We start from the raw sequence: 15406 nt of genomic DNA, 5'->3' as shown, positions 1-15406 counted from the left end.
ATAGGCGTTCCAATATATTTTTTAGTCGTTCTTGAGCAGCGTGACTAAGCAGGGTAATGAAATCTGGGGATATCTCTTCTATACCAGGATATCGAGATAAGACTTTCCACACTTTTCCTTGTAATGGCGTTGGAGGAAAAAATACTTCGTTTTTAACTGATCGGATTTGAGTTCCAACTAATTTAGTGGGACCTAGGAGTCTTTGAGATTCTTCTGCTAAATTGACCCCACCCATCGTTGCCACGTCATTGATATCATCATCACCACTAATGACAGTCGAGGAATTAAGAGACGAGCTGAATTTGTTTTCTTTGGATATGATACTCTTTTGGACAAAACTACACATGGACACAGGGCTTTCTATTCCTTTATTAACTGTTTTGAGCTGATTAGGAGTTTCCAAATTCCTATAGGGTACCTTTTCTTTCGGGATGACTATTCTGTTTTGTATATTTGGGGTTCTAGGCAGTTCAGGTGGTGCACCAATTGTATGTTGGGTAGCAACAGGAGCTTGGACAGTTATTTGAGTTTGGGGGCTTTGAAATTGGTTAGGCTGAATGGCTCTGATCATTGGAGCATTTGCGACCGTTTCGGAGCCAAGTGGGGACATGGGACTAGCTGGGACAACTGGTGGTAGAGCCGGTGCTGAATTTAGAGATGGCGGAACAAGTCCATCAATTTTTATCTCACCTGTAGCCAAAGAATACCGAAAGTATGGAAGTGTTTTCTGAAGGAAGGGGGATAAGCTCCGATTCTCTGACAAATTTAGTTCCTTTTGGATTCTTTGTGTAAATTCGTCAGGTTGAATTTTTTGATCAATTAAAGCTTGAACAAGTCTTGACACATTTTTAGAGGCACCTTCTGCTTGATCGTTGCTTAGTTTGAGGAGTTTCACTAGGATATTCTTCAATTTTAATTTAGCCTTTTCTAGAGTTATCAATGGTCCACTAACCGCACTAGCACTAGCCTGGTTATGTTGAGCTCCCATTTTCTTAAGACCCACACAGGATTTGATATTTCTGTAGCTAATAGCGTGTTGATCTTTTAAATATAAGACTTTTAATGTCTCACAAATTAAAACACGTTTACAGTTTGACAGTTATTTTGCAACTGATAAAACCAAGTAATGAATAGCAGTATTTATATGCTGTTGGCCCCGCCTACTTTTGAACGTTTAACCAATTATACAGCGTTACAATCGTAACAGCTCTGACACCGGCATTACAACCGTGTGATGGGAAATCCAACCTTTTAATTGCGTCGCTCGTGTTGCTATTAAGGTTGTACAGCCCATGTCTGGTATGACAGTTTTTCTGGAGAATCTTTTGCCGGATATTTAATTTTAAGTTTTACCTAAAGAATTTTTGACTATATTACTGTGATGTAGATTTTGCAGCTTACTTTGGAATAAAATTAAACTTCTAAAGAAATCCCTGAAACTTCAAATTATATACCTAAAAGGCCCTCGCAGAGTTTTATAGAAAACTTTCAGTTCGATATTGAAGATATTAAGGTATTTGATTTTAATATAGGGCTGTATTGTGGCTCTTTGTTCTATTCCACCTTCAGGTACCGCCCCTTTCAGTCTTAAACTTTTTTTTATACAAATATGATGTTAATATTTTGACTTGTGATTATACAGGTATGTTCAAGGAAGTAATAAAAAGATTGAAAGTCAACCAACATAGCCTACAGAATTATGGTTAGACCCCTATAAATCAAAACTTACTAAGTACGTATTTTGCAGATGTTTTTAATTTGTTTCATTGCAAACGTTAAAAGGCTTATAAGCTACGAATCTGAGGCTACTATTTAATTGTACAAAATTGCAATATCAAAAATTGCTATATCAGAATGAGTATAATTTTCATAAATGTTGTTTTATTTTCTGTAAAGTTTATTTTTAAAGGATTTCAGAGGCTATTGAATAAAAATATGATTATAAACATTGAGACAGATAACATTACCATGCTAAACATATAAGAATTATGCCAACTAAAAACGTCTTCAATGGAAGCTCTTAATTAAATTTTTGATCACAGTCTCATTTCTGTTTCTTCTTTTTTGCACTTTCAGCTTCGTGTTTTGTTTTTTCTGGTTTTTCTGGCTTCTCTGTTGTTTTTTTGTTTGGCTTTTTTTTTTCTTGTCATTGATTTTATGTTGAAAATTATTTTTTTTTATTATTATTATTTATGAAAAATTATTGAAATTACCCTAGTTTCTATCATTTTCTTTTATTTTATTTCCCCCCTTTTTTATTTCTTTAAAAAATATCTTAACTAACTACTATCGTAAATTTCGTGGTGTTTTTGCGTGTACGTTTTCAATAAGCTCTGTTGGTTCTACCGCAACATACAGCGTTGTGGCGCCTGAAACAGATTCGCAGCACAAATGACTGGAACCGTCACTTTGCTTAGAAACAACCTTTTTTCTACTTCTAAAATGTACTAAGACGGAAAGTCTCGGTTTGGATGAGCCTTCTCTTGTTATTTCAGGGCCATTGGTTGATAAGATTATATTTGGGAGGGCAAATTTATTTTTTATTTTTTAAAGAGGTTTAATAGACATTATCATCTGAAAAAAGAAACTACAGAGCAGAAAAATCCGAATGATAAATATAAAAGCCTTTTTCGCAAGCATCAATCCAACGACCTTGAAATCAGTACAATGTCCATTAATAAGCAACGATATGCCGATGCGTTTTTAATATGAAATTGTAAATATCAGACAAAACTAACGGAATATGGGCGTTATTAATAACATGTTTTTACTTACAAGGACAAAACAACACCCATATATATGAAGATTTTTTGAGGATAGGATTTGAGCTGTCTAGAAAAATGTTCTATACCGAATACTACAAGTGAATGGCATATTGCTATCAAACAGTGAGTGGTAATGAACTGTAGTAAGAAGCGACCCGGCTCAATTTTGTTGCTAAAAAGATACATCGAAAGAATCGAATTTTCATGCTGATTTAAATATATAAGTTTCATCAAATTTAGTTTTTGTCATCAAAAGTTACGAGCCTGAGAAAATTTGCCTTATTTTGGAAAACAGGGGAAAACACCCCCTAAAAGTCACAGAATCTTAACGAAAATCACACCATCGCATTTAGAGTATAAGAGAACCCTACAGCTATAATTTCAAGCTCCTATCTACAAAAATGTGGAATTTCATATTTTTTTTGCCAGAAGACACATCATGAGTGCTTTTTTTTTTTTTTAGGGGTCATCGTATCGACCAATTGGTCCTAGAATTTCGCAAGAGGGCTCGTTCTAACGGAAATGAAAAGTTCTAGTGTCCTTTTTAAGTGACCAAAAAAATTGGAGGGCATCTAGGCCCCCTACCACGCTCATTTTTTTCCCAAAGTCAATGGATCAAAATTTTGAGATAGCCATTTTGTTCTGCATAGTCAAAAACCATAATAACTATGTCTTTGGAGATGAATTAATCCCCCACAGTCCCTGGGGGAGGGGTTGCAACTTACAAACTTTGACCAGTGTTTACATACAGAAATGGTTATTGGGAAGTGTACAGACATCTTCAGGGGGATTTTTTTGGTTTGGGGTGGGGTTGAGGGGAGAGGGATATGTGGGAGGATCTTTCCTTGGAGGAAAATCTCTTGGGGGAAGAGAAATTCAATGAAAAGGGCACGGGATTTTCTAACATTACTAAAAAAAACAATGAAAAAATAATCACGAGAAAGTTTTTTCAGTTGAAAGTAAGGTAAAACTAAAGTAAGCGTTAAAACTTAAAACGAACAGAGATTATTACGCATATGAGGGGTTCTAAAAATACTTTAGCTTAAAGAGCGATGTATTTAGGAGGAGATAAATACCTCGCTCTTTATGCTAAAGTATTTTTAGTAATTTCAACTATTTATTCTACAGCCTTTCTGATTCAGGAATCATTCTTAAAGAATTGGGACAAAACTTAAGATTTATGGTAAAGAGCGAGATATTAACGAGGAGACAACCCCCCTCATATACACAATAAAGATATAAGAACATAAAAGTTTGTTGTGTAAGTTAATTCTTAAGTTACGTATATTTTTACTAATAAAAACGTTTGTTAAAAATTAAAAGTTCTAGTTGCCTTTTTAAGTAACCGAAAAATAGGAGGTTAACTAGGCCTCCTTCCTCACCCTTTATTTCTCAAAATCGTCTGATCAAAACTAAGAGAAAGCCATTTAGTCAAAGAAAAAAAATAATAATAATTAGTATGCAAATTTCATTGTTCAGAAATTAAACAAAAAAACTAGTTTTTTTAACTGAAAGTAAGGAGCGACATTAAAACTTAAAACGAACAGAAATTACTTCTTATATGAAATGGGTTGTCCCCTCCGCAACCTCTCGCTCTTTACTCTAAAGTTTGACTCTTTGCCACAATTCTACTTTTTAGAACAATTAAAAACTTTATTAATATATGTAATTAAAATATGTTAACTAACTATTATCGTAAATTTCGCCGTGTTTTTGCGTGTACGTTTTCAATAAGCTCTGTTGGTTCTACTGCAACATACAGCGTTGTGGCGTTTGAAACAGATTCGCAGCACAAATGACAGGAATTGTCACTTTGCTTAGAAACAACCTTTTTTCTACTTGTAAAATGTACTAGAACGTAAAGTCTCGGTTTGGATGAGCCTTCTCTTGTTATTTCAGGGTCATTGGTTGATATTGTTATATTTGGAAGGGCAAAAAAACAAAACAACAACAGCACCGACAAACAAACATACAAATGCCTCCATGATTATATACAAAATACGTAACTTTGCGTTTTATAGTTAGGGACTTGAAATCGCTGCAGCATGGTTTTCTGATATGCTTAGTATGGTTGAGAGAAAGACGGGTTTATTAACATTAATAAACAAAACAAAACAAGCAAATGCCCTGAAGCAGAGCTTATTGGGCTTACAACCCCAATACACATACAAATAAAAACAATACGAAAAAGGATAGGAAAATAAAAAAATTAAACAAAAGAAAAGGAAAAGAAAAAAAGAAAAGAACAGGAAAAGAAAAAATAAATATTTAATTTTTCTGCATTTCGATCGATACAGGATTACAGCTCAAAAAGTCAAAACAAAAAGAAACTAAAACCACTTGACCAGTATCGCCTAAAACTAAACCAACATCCTGGCTCCACTTGAGGTCCACTCAACTATCAAAACCATAAATATTAAGGCAAAATAGCTTTAATTCCCACCGAAATTAACGAAAATTATCAATGTTTATTAAAGTCATAGGTAAACAATTTCATGCATGGGGTCTTAGATGCCGAATAGAAAATTGTGATCTACAGGTAATAGGAAGCGAACGACGAATTGTATTGGACTTCTTCGTAAAATGTGTATGAATATCACTTCTTAATTCAAACGTACTTTTAAAACATATTGGTAAACAATTTTGAAAATATTTATATATAAACATGCTTTGATAAAAAGTAATAAGTCCTGTTAAAGGCAAGATTTTACAATCTATATACCTCTTTCGTACCGAGTCTTTAAAACCAACACCACATAACACTCGAAGCGCTTCATTCTGCCAAACTCGAATATGATGGAGATGAGAAGGAAATGTACTACCCCAAACGGTACAAAAATACAGCAGATAAGGATGAATTAAGGAATAATACAGTGTTCTAAAAATATCTCTTGGGAAAATGTACTTCAACTAAGCGAACCTAGACTAATTTAAGAAAGCGAATCTATGTGCTCTCTAAAACTAAGACATTCATCAATTAAAACTCCTAGATATTTTGTACAATTTATTCTTAAGATACTCATATCAGCAAAATTAAGTCTGTCTATCCAAGGGTAATAATATGAGCAAAATTATCCAGCTCATAAATCAGCAAAAATATTTTGCACAGCTCCTCTTTTAATAGTGTTATATAATTCCTTTTTTTATTTTAGTATGGATAGTATATGATTTTTTTATTCTTAGATTTGTGGTCCAATGTATTGTCAGATATTTGTCACTAGTCCTTTATCAAGGTTCTAGTCTATTAATGAACCTTCTTTTGAAAGAGCTAACAGAAAAACTTTTTGGGATAACTTCTCAGGAACATCATTCTAGATCAAAGTGCAACGTCCAATGAAGCTAATTAGTATTTTCTTTGTTAAGTTATTTTTTCTTTTGTTTCTTTATTTTTGTTTTGAATTATTTAACTTGAACTTCTAGATAATCAAGCAAGTGAGCTCTTATGCCCCAGTGCAGTCTCCAGGCCCTTCGCCACAATATCCTGCCTCTGTTACTTTGAGTGTAGGGACTTCACGGAAAAGTCCGATGTCAAAAACTACCATTCATCGATCTCAGAGTCAACGCTCCCAGCACAAATACATGAGCAGATTTCAAACAAATATCTTTCAATTGTGAATCCAAGTATTGTTGGCTCACCAGTGCCGGTTGTACAAAACAATGTGAAAATGTAAGATGCCATATGTCAGAAGGTAAATGTCAATTAAATGGATGGTCACGTGCCTCAGTCACAAACTTTGACAGCAGTGAATGAGCCTTCTTTTGAACTGGTGCTACCCTAGCCTCCTTCAGTTGAATGTAGTTCTAAAATATCTTTGACTCGTGAAGCGAATGAGGAAAACTAAGTTGAAGAAGTTCAAAAACCTGTTGTGTACAGTGCTAGTGATCAAATCCCAATTTTAAATGACCAAAAAAACACCTGATAAAGGGCCTAAAAAAAATACAAAAAATACAAATCAAAAAATAAACTTCAAAAGGACAAAGGATAAACCTCACGAAAATAACGTAGATAGTGATAGTGGTGTTCTATTTTGGTTGAAGAAATCCTGATAGAGAAATCTGGCAAAGTAGTTGTTGATGGTGATAGAGTTGTGAAAATTGTAGAGGATGAAAAATCTAGTGTGAAGAGTGTAAAACAAATGATTTCTGGATTAAACTGCCAAAAGACTAAGGATATTGGAATTATGAAGCCAACAATCAAGCTCGGCAAACTATCGCCTGAGGTAATTTTTTTTGTTCATTTATCTTGAATTATTTCATTATTAATTATTAACATTACTAACATTTTATATTAATTTATATCATTAATTTTTATATATATATATATATATATATATATATATATATATATATATATATATATATATATATATATATGTTATAAATATTATTTATATTATTTTATTTATTCTGTTCCATCAAAACGGTAAGTATGCACTACTTAATCATTTCTTAACACTTATACAGTATAGTAAGCTATAGGCCTAATCATAAACAAACAAGGTCAAATAATTAGGTTCGTCTAGGTTAAACTGTAATACTTTAAAATATGCTTTGATCAGGATATACCTAGACCTGTGGTCCTCCCCTCATTGGTCTTTGTATCTGGTTAATCTAAAGAACCTCCCTCCCAAAAACAGCACTGACGTGTAAAAAAAACTGACGAAGAAAAGAAAAGGAAAAGAAAAAAAGAAAAGAACAGGAAAAGAAAAAAAAGAAAAAACAGGAAAAAAATAAATATTTAATTTTTCTGCATTTCGATCGATACAGGATTACAGCTCAAAAAGTCAAAACAAAAAGAAACTAAAACCACTTGAGCAGTATCGCCTAAAACTAAACCAACATCCTGGCTCCACTTGAGGTCCACTCAACTATCAAAACCATAAATATTAAGGCAAAATAGCTTTAATGCCCTGAAGCAGAGCTTATTGGGCTTACAACCTCAATACACATACAAATAAAAACAATACGAAAAAGGATAGGAAAATAAAAAAATTAAAGAAAAGAAAAGGAAAAGAAAAAAAGAAAAGAACAGGAAAAGAAAAAGAAGAAAAAAACAGGAAAAGAAAAAATAAATATTTAATTTTTCTGCATTTCGATCGATACAGGATTACAGCTCAAATCGAACTTGTGATCCTAGAAGATTGGGAGAGGGCTCATTTAAATTGAAAAAAAAATCATTTTCCTTTTTAAGTGACAAAATGTATTTAATGGCAACTAGCCTCCTTCCCACGCCCCTTTTTCCTCCAAAGGCACCGTATCAAATGTTTTAGATAGCCATTTGGCTCAGCATAGTTGAAAGGACCAGTAACAATGCCTTTGGAAATTATATGGACCCTGATAGTCCTTGGAAAAAGGCTTGTAAGCTACGTAATTTGCCCATTGGTTCAATATGAGGAGAATGCGTTTCCGGGGGTAAATTTTTTACGGTGGAGGAGGTGATTTCCTGGAATGGTTTGAAAAACTGTTAGAAATAAAAAAACTAAGTTTTTTGAATGAAAGTAAGGAGGTAAGATTAAAAGTAAAAACGATTAGAAATTATTCCATACATGAGGAATACAGAATGGATTATTCCGTTCTTTCTCGCATTTTACGCTAGAGTTTGACTTTTCGTCAAAATTCTTTAAGAAATAATGCTCAAGCAAAAGGACCTTCGAATTTTAATGAGATATTTCTAGAAAACATCGAGACTTTTGCGTAAAAATCAAGGATATAGGTAGGGACAGCCCCCTCCCCCTCATATACGAAGTACATTTGGTCGTTTTAAGTTTTATTGCTGCTCTTTATCTTCAGTTGGAGAAACTATTTTTGTTTTTTAATTTAATTTTTATCAAGTCAAATCCTGATTCGTTACAGAGCTATGCAAGTAAGTGCGAACAACAGTAAGGACAGTACATCCAATATACAAATTAATTACAGATTATTTCATCTTTTTTTAGGTACAAGTGCTCAAAAAATAAACTCAGGAGATGAAATTCCGCACCTCCCTTACTCATGGGGGATCAATCATAGGATATACCTAGAGAAAGATCTAAATTACTCTGAAACTTCTAACGCCGGCTTAATTTTTTACAATATTTTTGTTTGTTTCACCGAAGAAATCGATTTTTTTAGTATTAAATATATTCTATTGGATCCCGTGACATGACCTTAAAAAATCTAAGAGGCTAAGTTTTAAAAAGACACGTTTAAAAAAAATGAGAACATTTTTGTCTCGCATTTTACACCGTTCTGAGACTTATTTTTCTCTTAAAAGTGTAGAATTTAATAAAACCTTAAAAGGTTTTCTTGAGATGAAATAAACGCAAGGGCTATGTTAGCATCAGCAACCTGTGTCAGCATATGGCTATGAAATTTCAATTCATTATCAGTTACTACTCCTAGGTCCTTCTCTGCCCTTACTCCTTCTAGTTGTTCACCCTGGATGAGTAGGTTAAGGCTTCGTTCAAGTATTTATCTATATTAATTACTAAAGTAAGAAAACAGTCATCCTCTCTCCTTCTGTTTTGTTTTTATTCACTATTTATTATATTTTATATATTATTTATTATATATTATTTATTAGGGTTTATATTTTATATGTTCGTTGTGTGGTGTGTGTTTGTGCTATTGCATTGGTGATTTCGCTTTTCATTAGAAGTGTAATTAGGATTATTATATCTAAAATGCAAAACTTTGTTTTTGAACTATTGAATTCTATATTCAGGTAGTTTTAGCTAGCTCCCAGGTCCCCCTCACTTACTTTGAAGTGAGTATTATCTGCTCAGCCGACAGGGGTCTCATGAAGGGGCCACCTTCACTCATTGTCGCCTGGTTTTGCTAAAATTACTATTTTCTTTGCCAAAAAATATATCGGGCAAGATATTCTTTTTCTCTATGTATCCAAAGTAAGGCAAAAAGAATATCTTTAAAAATGACAAACATATTCATAAAAACAAGCATACACAGAATTTAAAAACTAGCTTAAGGAATACAAAATTTTGCTATCTAGAAAACAAGAATTTTTGAAACTGTAATCCTGTAAATTTAATTAAAGTTGACCAGAATTTAGGCCACCATGGCATAGAATCTCCAAAACTATGTAATCAATACCTCTCCAAAATTCTTTGAAGTTGATCAATTTCTTTTTGAACTAAAAACTTCTGTAATTCCACCTCAAGCGTTTCAACATCATGTTGTGCATGGCGAATCTCAGCGTCTATTACTTCCATTTCTCGCTTTAAGGTCGATAAATCCACTTTTTTTGTATCCTCAATTTCCATGTCTTTCCTCTTTTCAACTTTCGTCGTTACAATCCGTGTTATTTCCGTTTTTGTCAGTACTTCTTTGCATACCTTTGTAATCGAAAACTTTGCCCTGTTTTCCTTCGCCACTCCAAGAATTTTCCTTTCTTTAGTTTGCTTCTGCACATTTTTTTCACTGTATAATGTTTTCCTTGCTAACATGCTTTTTGCCATTGACTTATACTTCCCTTTCATCAAAATTGTGTTTTTTCCTTCTAATAGAGAGGTTCTTGACAAGCCCATATTTCTTCTTGGAGCTAGTGACTTCTTTTCTTCAGTATAGCTAGTTCTTTCCGACATGGCTAAGATATTCTTATACAAAAAATCTTGCTCCTTCTGACTTGTACAGCTTCGTGCTTCCGACATTTCAAAGACTTTCCTATGCATCGTTTCAAGAAATATTAAAACTTTAAATTCAAAAGCTTTGTGTTGTTGCTTGGTGTAAGTCAGTTTCACATCTAGAAGGTTTTGACGAATTCATTTCTTTATATACACAAACCGCATAGCTCCTACATATTTGCACCAATCAATGCAGAGAGAACCGATGACGTATGATCTTGGGATTTTACAATCGCTATGTTCATGTTCATGTTGCATGCATGTTCCGTTTCCGGTGTGTACAACCGTGTTCCGGTTGTACAGCCCAATTCGTCTGTGTTTCTTGACTGTAAGAGCCTCATGTAACAGCGTTATTTTAATTATGGTTGTAATTAAAATCTATTCAATTCTATATTCTTAATCTATATATATTCAGCCATCAAAATATATGGCTGAAACCAAAAAATCAGCATGGTTCAACCCGACAATTAGGCTCAAATAAATACCAGAGAACATTCTTTTTGCGCATTGTATTTATTTATCTATTTCGGCAGTTTATTTTATTTATTTAGTCCTATTTTTTTAGAACCTCTTTAAAGTACAAAACAAATTAAGTGTTTTGTATGCAAAACAAATTTGAATATAAGGAAATAATAAACTCATTGATGGCTATGAAAAAATGATTAAACAATGAAAAAATTGCATAGAATTATTCAGACAATAGGGCAAAATAATAAAAAAGTAAATGTAGTTAATGGTTTACTTAAGACTATATACATTTTATAGAGACGATTTTCTATTTTTCTTTTTTATAGAGACGATTTTCTATTTTTCTATGTTATAGAGACGATTTTCTATTTTTCTATTTTATAGAGACGATTTTCTATTTTTCTATTGTATAGAGACGATTTTCTATTTTTCTATTTTATAGAGACGATTTTCTTTTTTTTTATTTTATAGAGACGATTTTCTATTTTTCTATTTTATAGAGACGATTTTCTATTTTTCTATTTTATAGAGACGATTTTCTATTTTTTTATTTTATAGAGACGATTTTCTATTTTTCTATTTTATAGAGACGATTTTCTATTTTTCTATTTTATAGAGACGATTTTATATTTTTCTATTTTATAGAGAAAATTTTTTATTTTTCTATTTTATAGAGACGATTTTCTATTGTTCTATTTTATAGAGACGATTTTCTATTTTTCTATTTTATAGAGACGATTTTCTATTTTTCTATTTTATAGAGACAATTTTCTGTTTTTCTATTTTATAGAGACGATTTTCTATTTTTCTATTTTATAGAGGCGATTTTCTATTTTTCTATTTTATAGAGACGATTTTCTATTTTTCTATTTTATAGAGATGATTTTCTATTTTTCTATTTTATAGAGACGATTTTCTATTTTTCTATTTTATAGAGACGATTTTCTATTTTTCTATTTTATAGAGACGATTTTCTATTTTTCTATTTTATAGAGACGATTTTCTATTTTTCTATTTTATAGAAACGATATTCTATTTTTCTATTTTATAGAGACGATTTTCTATTTTTCTATTTTATGGACGATTTTCTATTTTTCTATTTTATAGAGACGATTTTCTCCGCCCACGAACATCTATTGCGCAATATTTTACGACCTGATTCATCTGCTTCGAATATTTTTTTTTCATTACAAAACATTTTTACATATATATATTTTTACATAATATCATGTCTTACTAGTGTAGTTTGATTAATTTGAAATAAATTCAGCTATTGAATTAGATTGTTGAAACTAGAGAAACTAGTACGGAGAGAAACTAGTACTGTTTAAACTGGCAATTTGGTTCAAATTTATGCCTGTGAAACATTCTTTTTACGAATTGTATTTAGTTTATTCGAGTTTATTTTTCAATGTATGTTTTCATTTAATGTTTTAGCGCAGTAGCCTAAGACAATCTTTCCGGAAAACTAATCTGGTTAGTCCAAAATACTAATCTGGTATTTATTAGAAGGGGTTGCCGAAGTCTGAAGGAATATTTTGCTGTAAGGAACAGCCTTGTGTTGAGTTGTGAGTTGAGGCCGAAGCCCCCTTCTCCCAAATATACGAGGAGGGGAGTCAAAATACGAGCGAAAGTATCCCAGAGCAGCAATTTATAATAAGAACAGCAACACTGATTTCTATATCTGAAAACATTGATTTTCTAATATATATATATATATATATATATATATATATATATATATATATATATATATATATATATATATATATATATATATATATATATATATATATATATATATATATATATATATATATATATATATATATATATATATATATATGCTATTGTGAAATTTTTAGGGCACTGCCATAGTTTCAACAGTGTTGCCATGTTAACAGTCTTAATTAAAAGTTTATCTGGTTTACAATATAAGTAAAATAGTTAAACTATCTTATAAATGTATATAGTATTCAGTAATTCATTATATTTACGTTTTTTCACTTTAACCTATTATTTGAATAATTCTATGAGTTTTTTTTTCATTGTTTGATCATTTTTTCATAGCAATCAAATTACTCAACCTTTCTATACTGAGCTATTTATTCTGGCTGCATAGCCATAAGTTGATTTTAATCATATGTTTGTTTATATTCTGCGACACCTGTGATCTTCTCTCAGACACACCTTTTTTTTATGGACAGGGTGATGATGCAATTTGTCTTTTTGGAAATGTTCCCAACGGTCAAAATCTTTCGGTGTTATTGCCAAAGAAAGCGGCACGTTTTCACCACGTGTCTTTTTCACGTGACATCACATGATGATTTTTCAACACGTGACACGTTTCAATCTCGTGTTTTTATATGTGAATGAGTTTATTTTTTCCTTATGTTCAGATTTGTTTGCATATAACACTTTTAATTTGTCTTCTACTTTAAAGAGAGGTCTATTCCGGATTTTTTTTTTATAACAATTATTTTTATGATGAATTTTTCTTAAAATAAAATACAACGTTTGAAAAGAGTATTTAATTTAAATGATTTAGAAATAATACAGTTTATTTTATGGAGATAGGGTCAATGAACTAGAAGCCAATGGTCCTAGAATGTCGGGAGAGGGCTCATTGCCCCTTTTGTAGGGCACTAGCCCCCTGTCAAAATTTTGAGATGGCCATGTTGTTTAGTATAGTTCAAAAGTTCAATAACTATGTCTTTGAGGATAACTTGACTCCCCGACAGACAGGAAAAGGGTTATAAGCTTTAAAATTTGTCTATAGTTTACGTATAATAATCTCTAATAAGAGTTACCGGATTCATGCCGCTATCACTCATATCAAACAGTTTGTGGTAACAAACTGTAGTAAGGATCGACCCGACTCAATAGTAACCAAAACTCAAAAAAATTGAAATATATAATTTTCATCAAGATTAGTCTTACTCGTCAAAAGTTACGAGCCTGAGAAGATTTGCATCATTTTAGAAAATAGGAGGGAATACTCCCTAAAAGTTATACGATCTTAACGAAAATCACACCATCAGAGAACCTTACTGTAGAAGTTTCAAGCCCCTATCTACAAAAATCTTGAATTTAGCATTTTTTGCCAGAAGACAAATCACGGATGCGTGTTATTTGTTTTTGTTTTGTTGTTGTTTTTGTTTTGTTGTTGTTTTTTTTCCCAGGGGTGATCGTATCGACTCAGTGGTCCTAGAATGTTGCAAAAGGGCTCATTCTAACGGAAATAAAAGTTCTAGTGCCCTTTTTAAGTGACCAAAAAAATTGGAGGGCACCTAGGTCCCCTCCCACGCTAATTTTTTCCCCAAAGTTACCGGATCAAAATTCTGACATAGCCGTTTTATTCACCATAGTCGAATAACCTAATAACTATGTCTTTGGGGACGACTTGCCCTTTTTAAGTGACCAAAAAAATTGGAGGGCACCTAGGCCCCCTCCCACGCTCATTTTTTCTCCAAAGTTACCGGATAAAAATTCTGAGATAGCCATTTTATTCACCATAGTCGAATAACCTAATAACTATGTATTTGGAGAAGACTTACTCCCCTGAATTCGCCGTGGAAGGGGGGCTGCAAGTTACAAACTTTGACCTGTGTTTACATATAGTAATGGTTACTGGGAAGTGTACAGACGTTTTCAGGGGGATTCTTTTGGTTTGGGCGGAGATTTGAAGGGGGGTTACGTGGGAGGATCTTTCAAAGGAGGGATGTTTTATTGGGGAAGAGACTTTCAATGGAGGGGGCGCAGGATTTTCTAGCATTATTTAAAAAAAAAAACAATGAAAAAATGAATATGAAAAGTTTATTCCTACTGAAAGTGAGGAGCAGCATTAAAACTTTAACGAACAGAAGTTATTACGCATATGAGGGGTTTACCTCCTCACTCGCTCTTTACGCTAAAGTATTTTTTAGCAATTTCAACTATTTATTCTACGGCCTTTGTGATTCAGGGGTCATTCTTAAGGAATTGGGACAACATTTGAGCTTTAGTGTAAAGAGCGAGGTATCAAAAAGGGGTGAGCCCCCTCATATACGCAATAAAAACATACGAATATAGAAGTTCGCTACGTAAGTTAATTCGTAAGTTACGTATATTTTTTACTTATGAAAACGTTCGTAAGAAATTAAAAGTTATAGTTGCCTTTTTAAGTAATCAAAAAATTGGAGGGCAGCTAGACCTCTTCTCTCGCTCCTTTTTTTCAAAATCTTCCGATTAAAACTATGAAAAAGCCATTTAGCCCCCTTCCCCAAAAAGAATAATATGCAAATTTTGTTTTAATTATTTATGCGTTGAGAGGCAAGATAAAAAATGCATTAATTAAAAAACGTCCAGAAATTAAACAAAAAAAAAACAAGTTTTTTTAAATGAAAGTAAGGAGCGACATTAAAAGTTTAAACGAACAAAAATTACTCTGTCTATGAAAGGGTTTTTTCCTCCTCAACGCCCCGCTCTTTACGCTATCGTTTTTTACTGTTTTAAAATGTAGAGTTAAGAGAGTCAAACTTTAGCGTGAAAATTATTCAGAGCTGAAAAATTATT

The 15406-nt window shown here is 32.4% G+C and overlaps 1 long non-coding RNA gene across 9 annotated transcripts in view; it reads left to right on the top strand.

Annotated features, from left to right (window-relative positions):
• The first annotated feature begins 3653 nt into the window (after window positions 1-3653).
• The window catches only part of LOC136039501 (uncharacterized), a 137043-nt gene continuing 125290 nt past the window's right edge, over window positions 3654-15406 (top strand). For 3 of the 9 annotated variants that reach the window (XR_010620468.1, XR_010620471.1, XR_010620463.1), the window contains exon 1: window positions 3666-6985. This is a non-coding gene — a long non-coding RNA (uncharacterized LOC136039501). Of the gene's footprint in view, window positions 6986-15406 lie in introns of all 9 variants that reach the window. The other 6 variants (XR_010620469.1, XR_010620470.1, XR_010620466.1 and 3 more) reach the window with 4 other exon arrangements.

Source organism: Artemia franciscana, chromosome 19 (genome assembly GCF_032884065.1).
Source record: "Artemia franciscana chromosome 19, ASM3288406v1, whole genome shotgun sequence".
Classification (NCBI taxonomy): domain Eukaryota; kingdom Metazoa; phylum Arthropoda; class Branchiopoda; order Anostraca; family Artemiidae; genus Artemia; species Artemia franciscana.
Note: the sequence above shows the minus strand (reverse complement) of the source record. Positions and strands in the feature narration are given on the sequence as shown.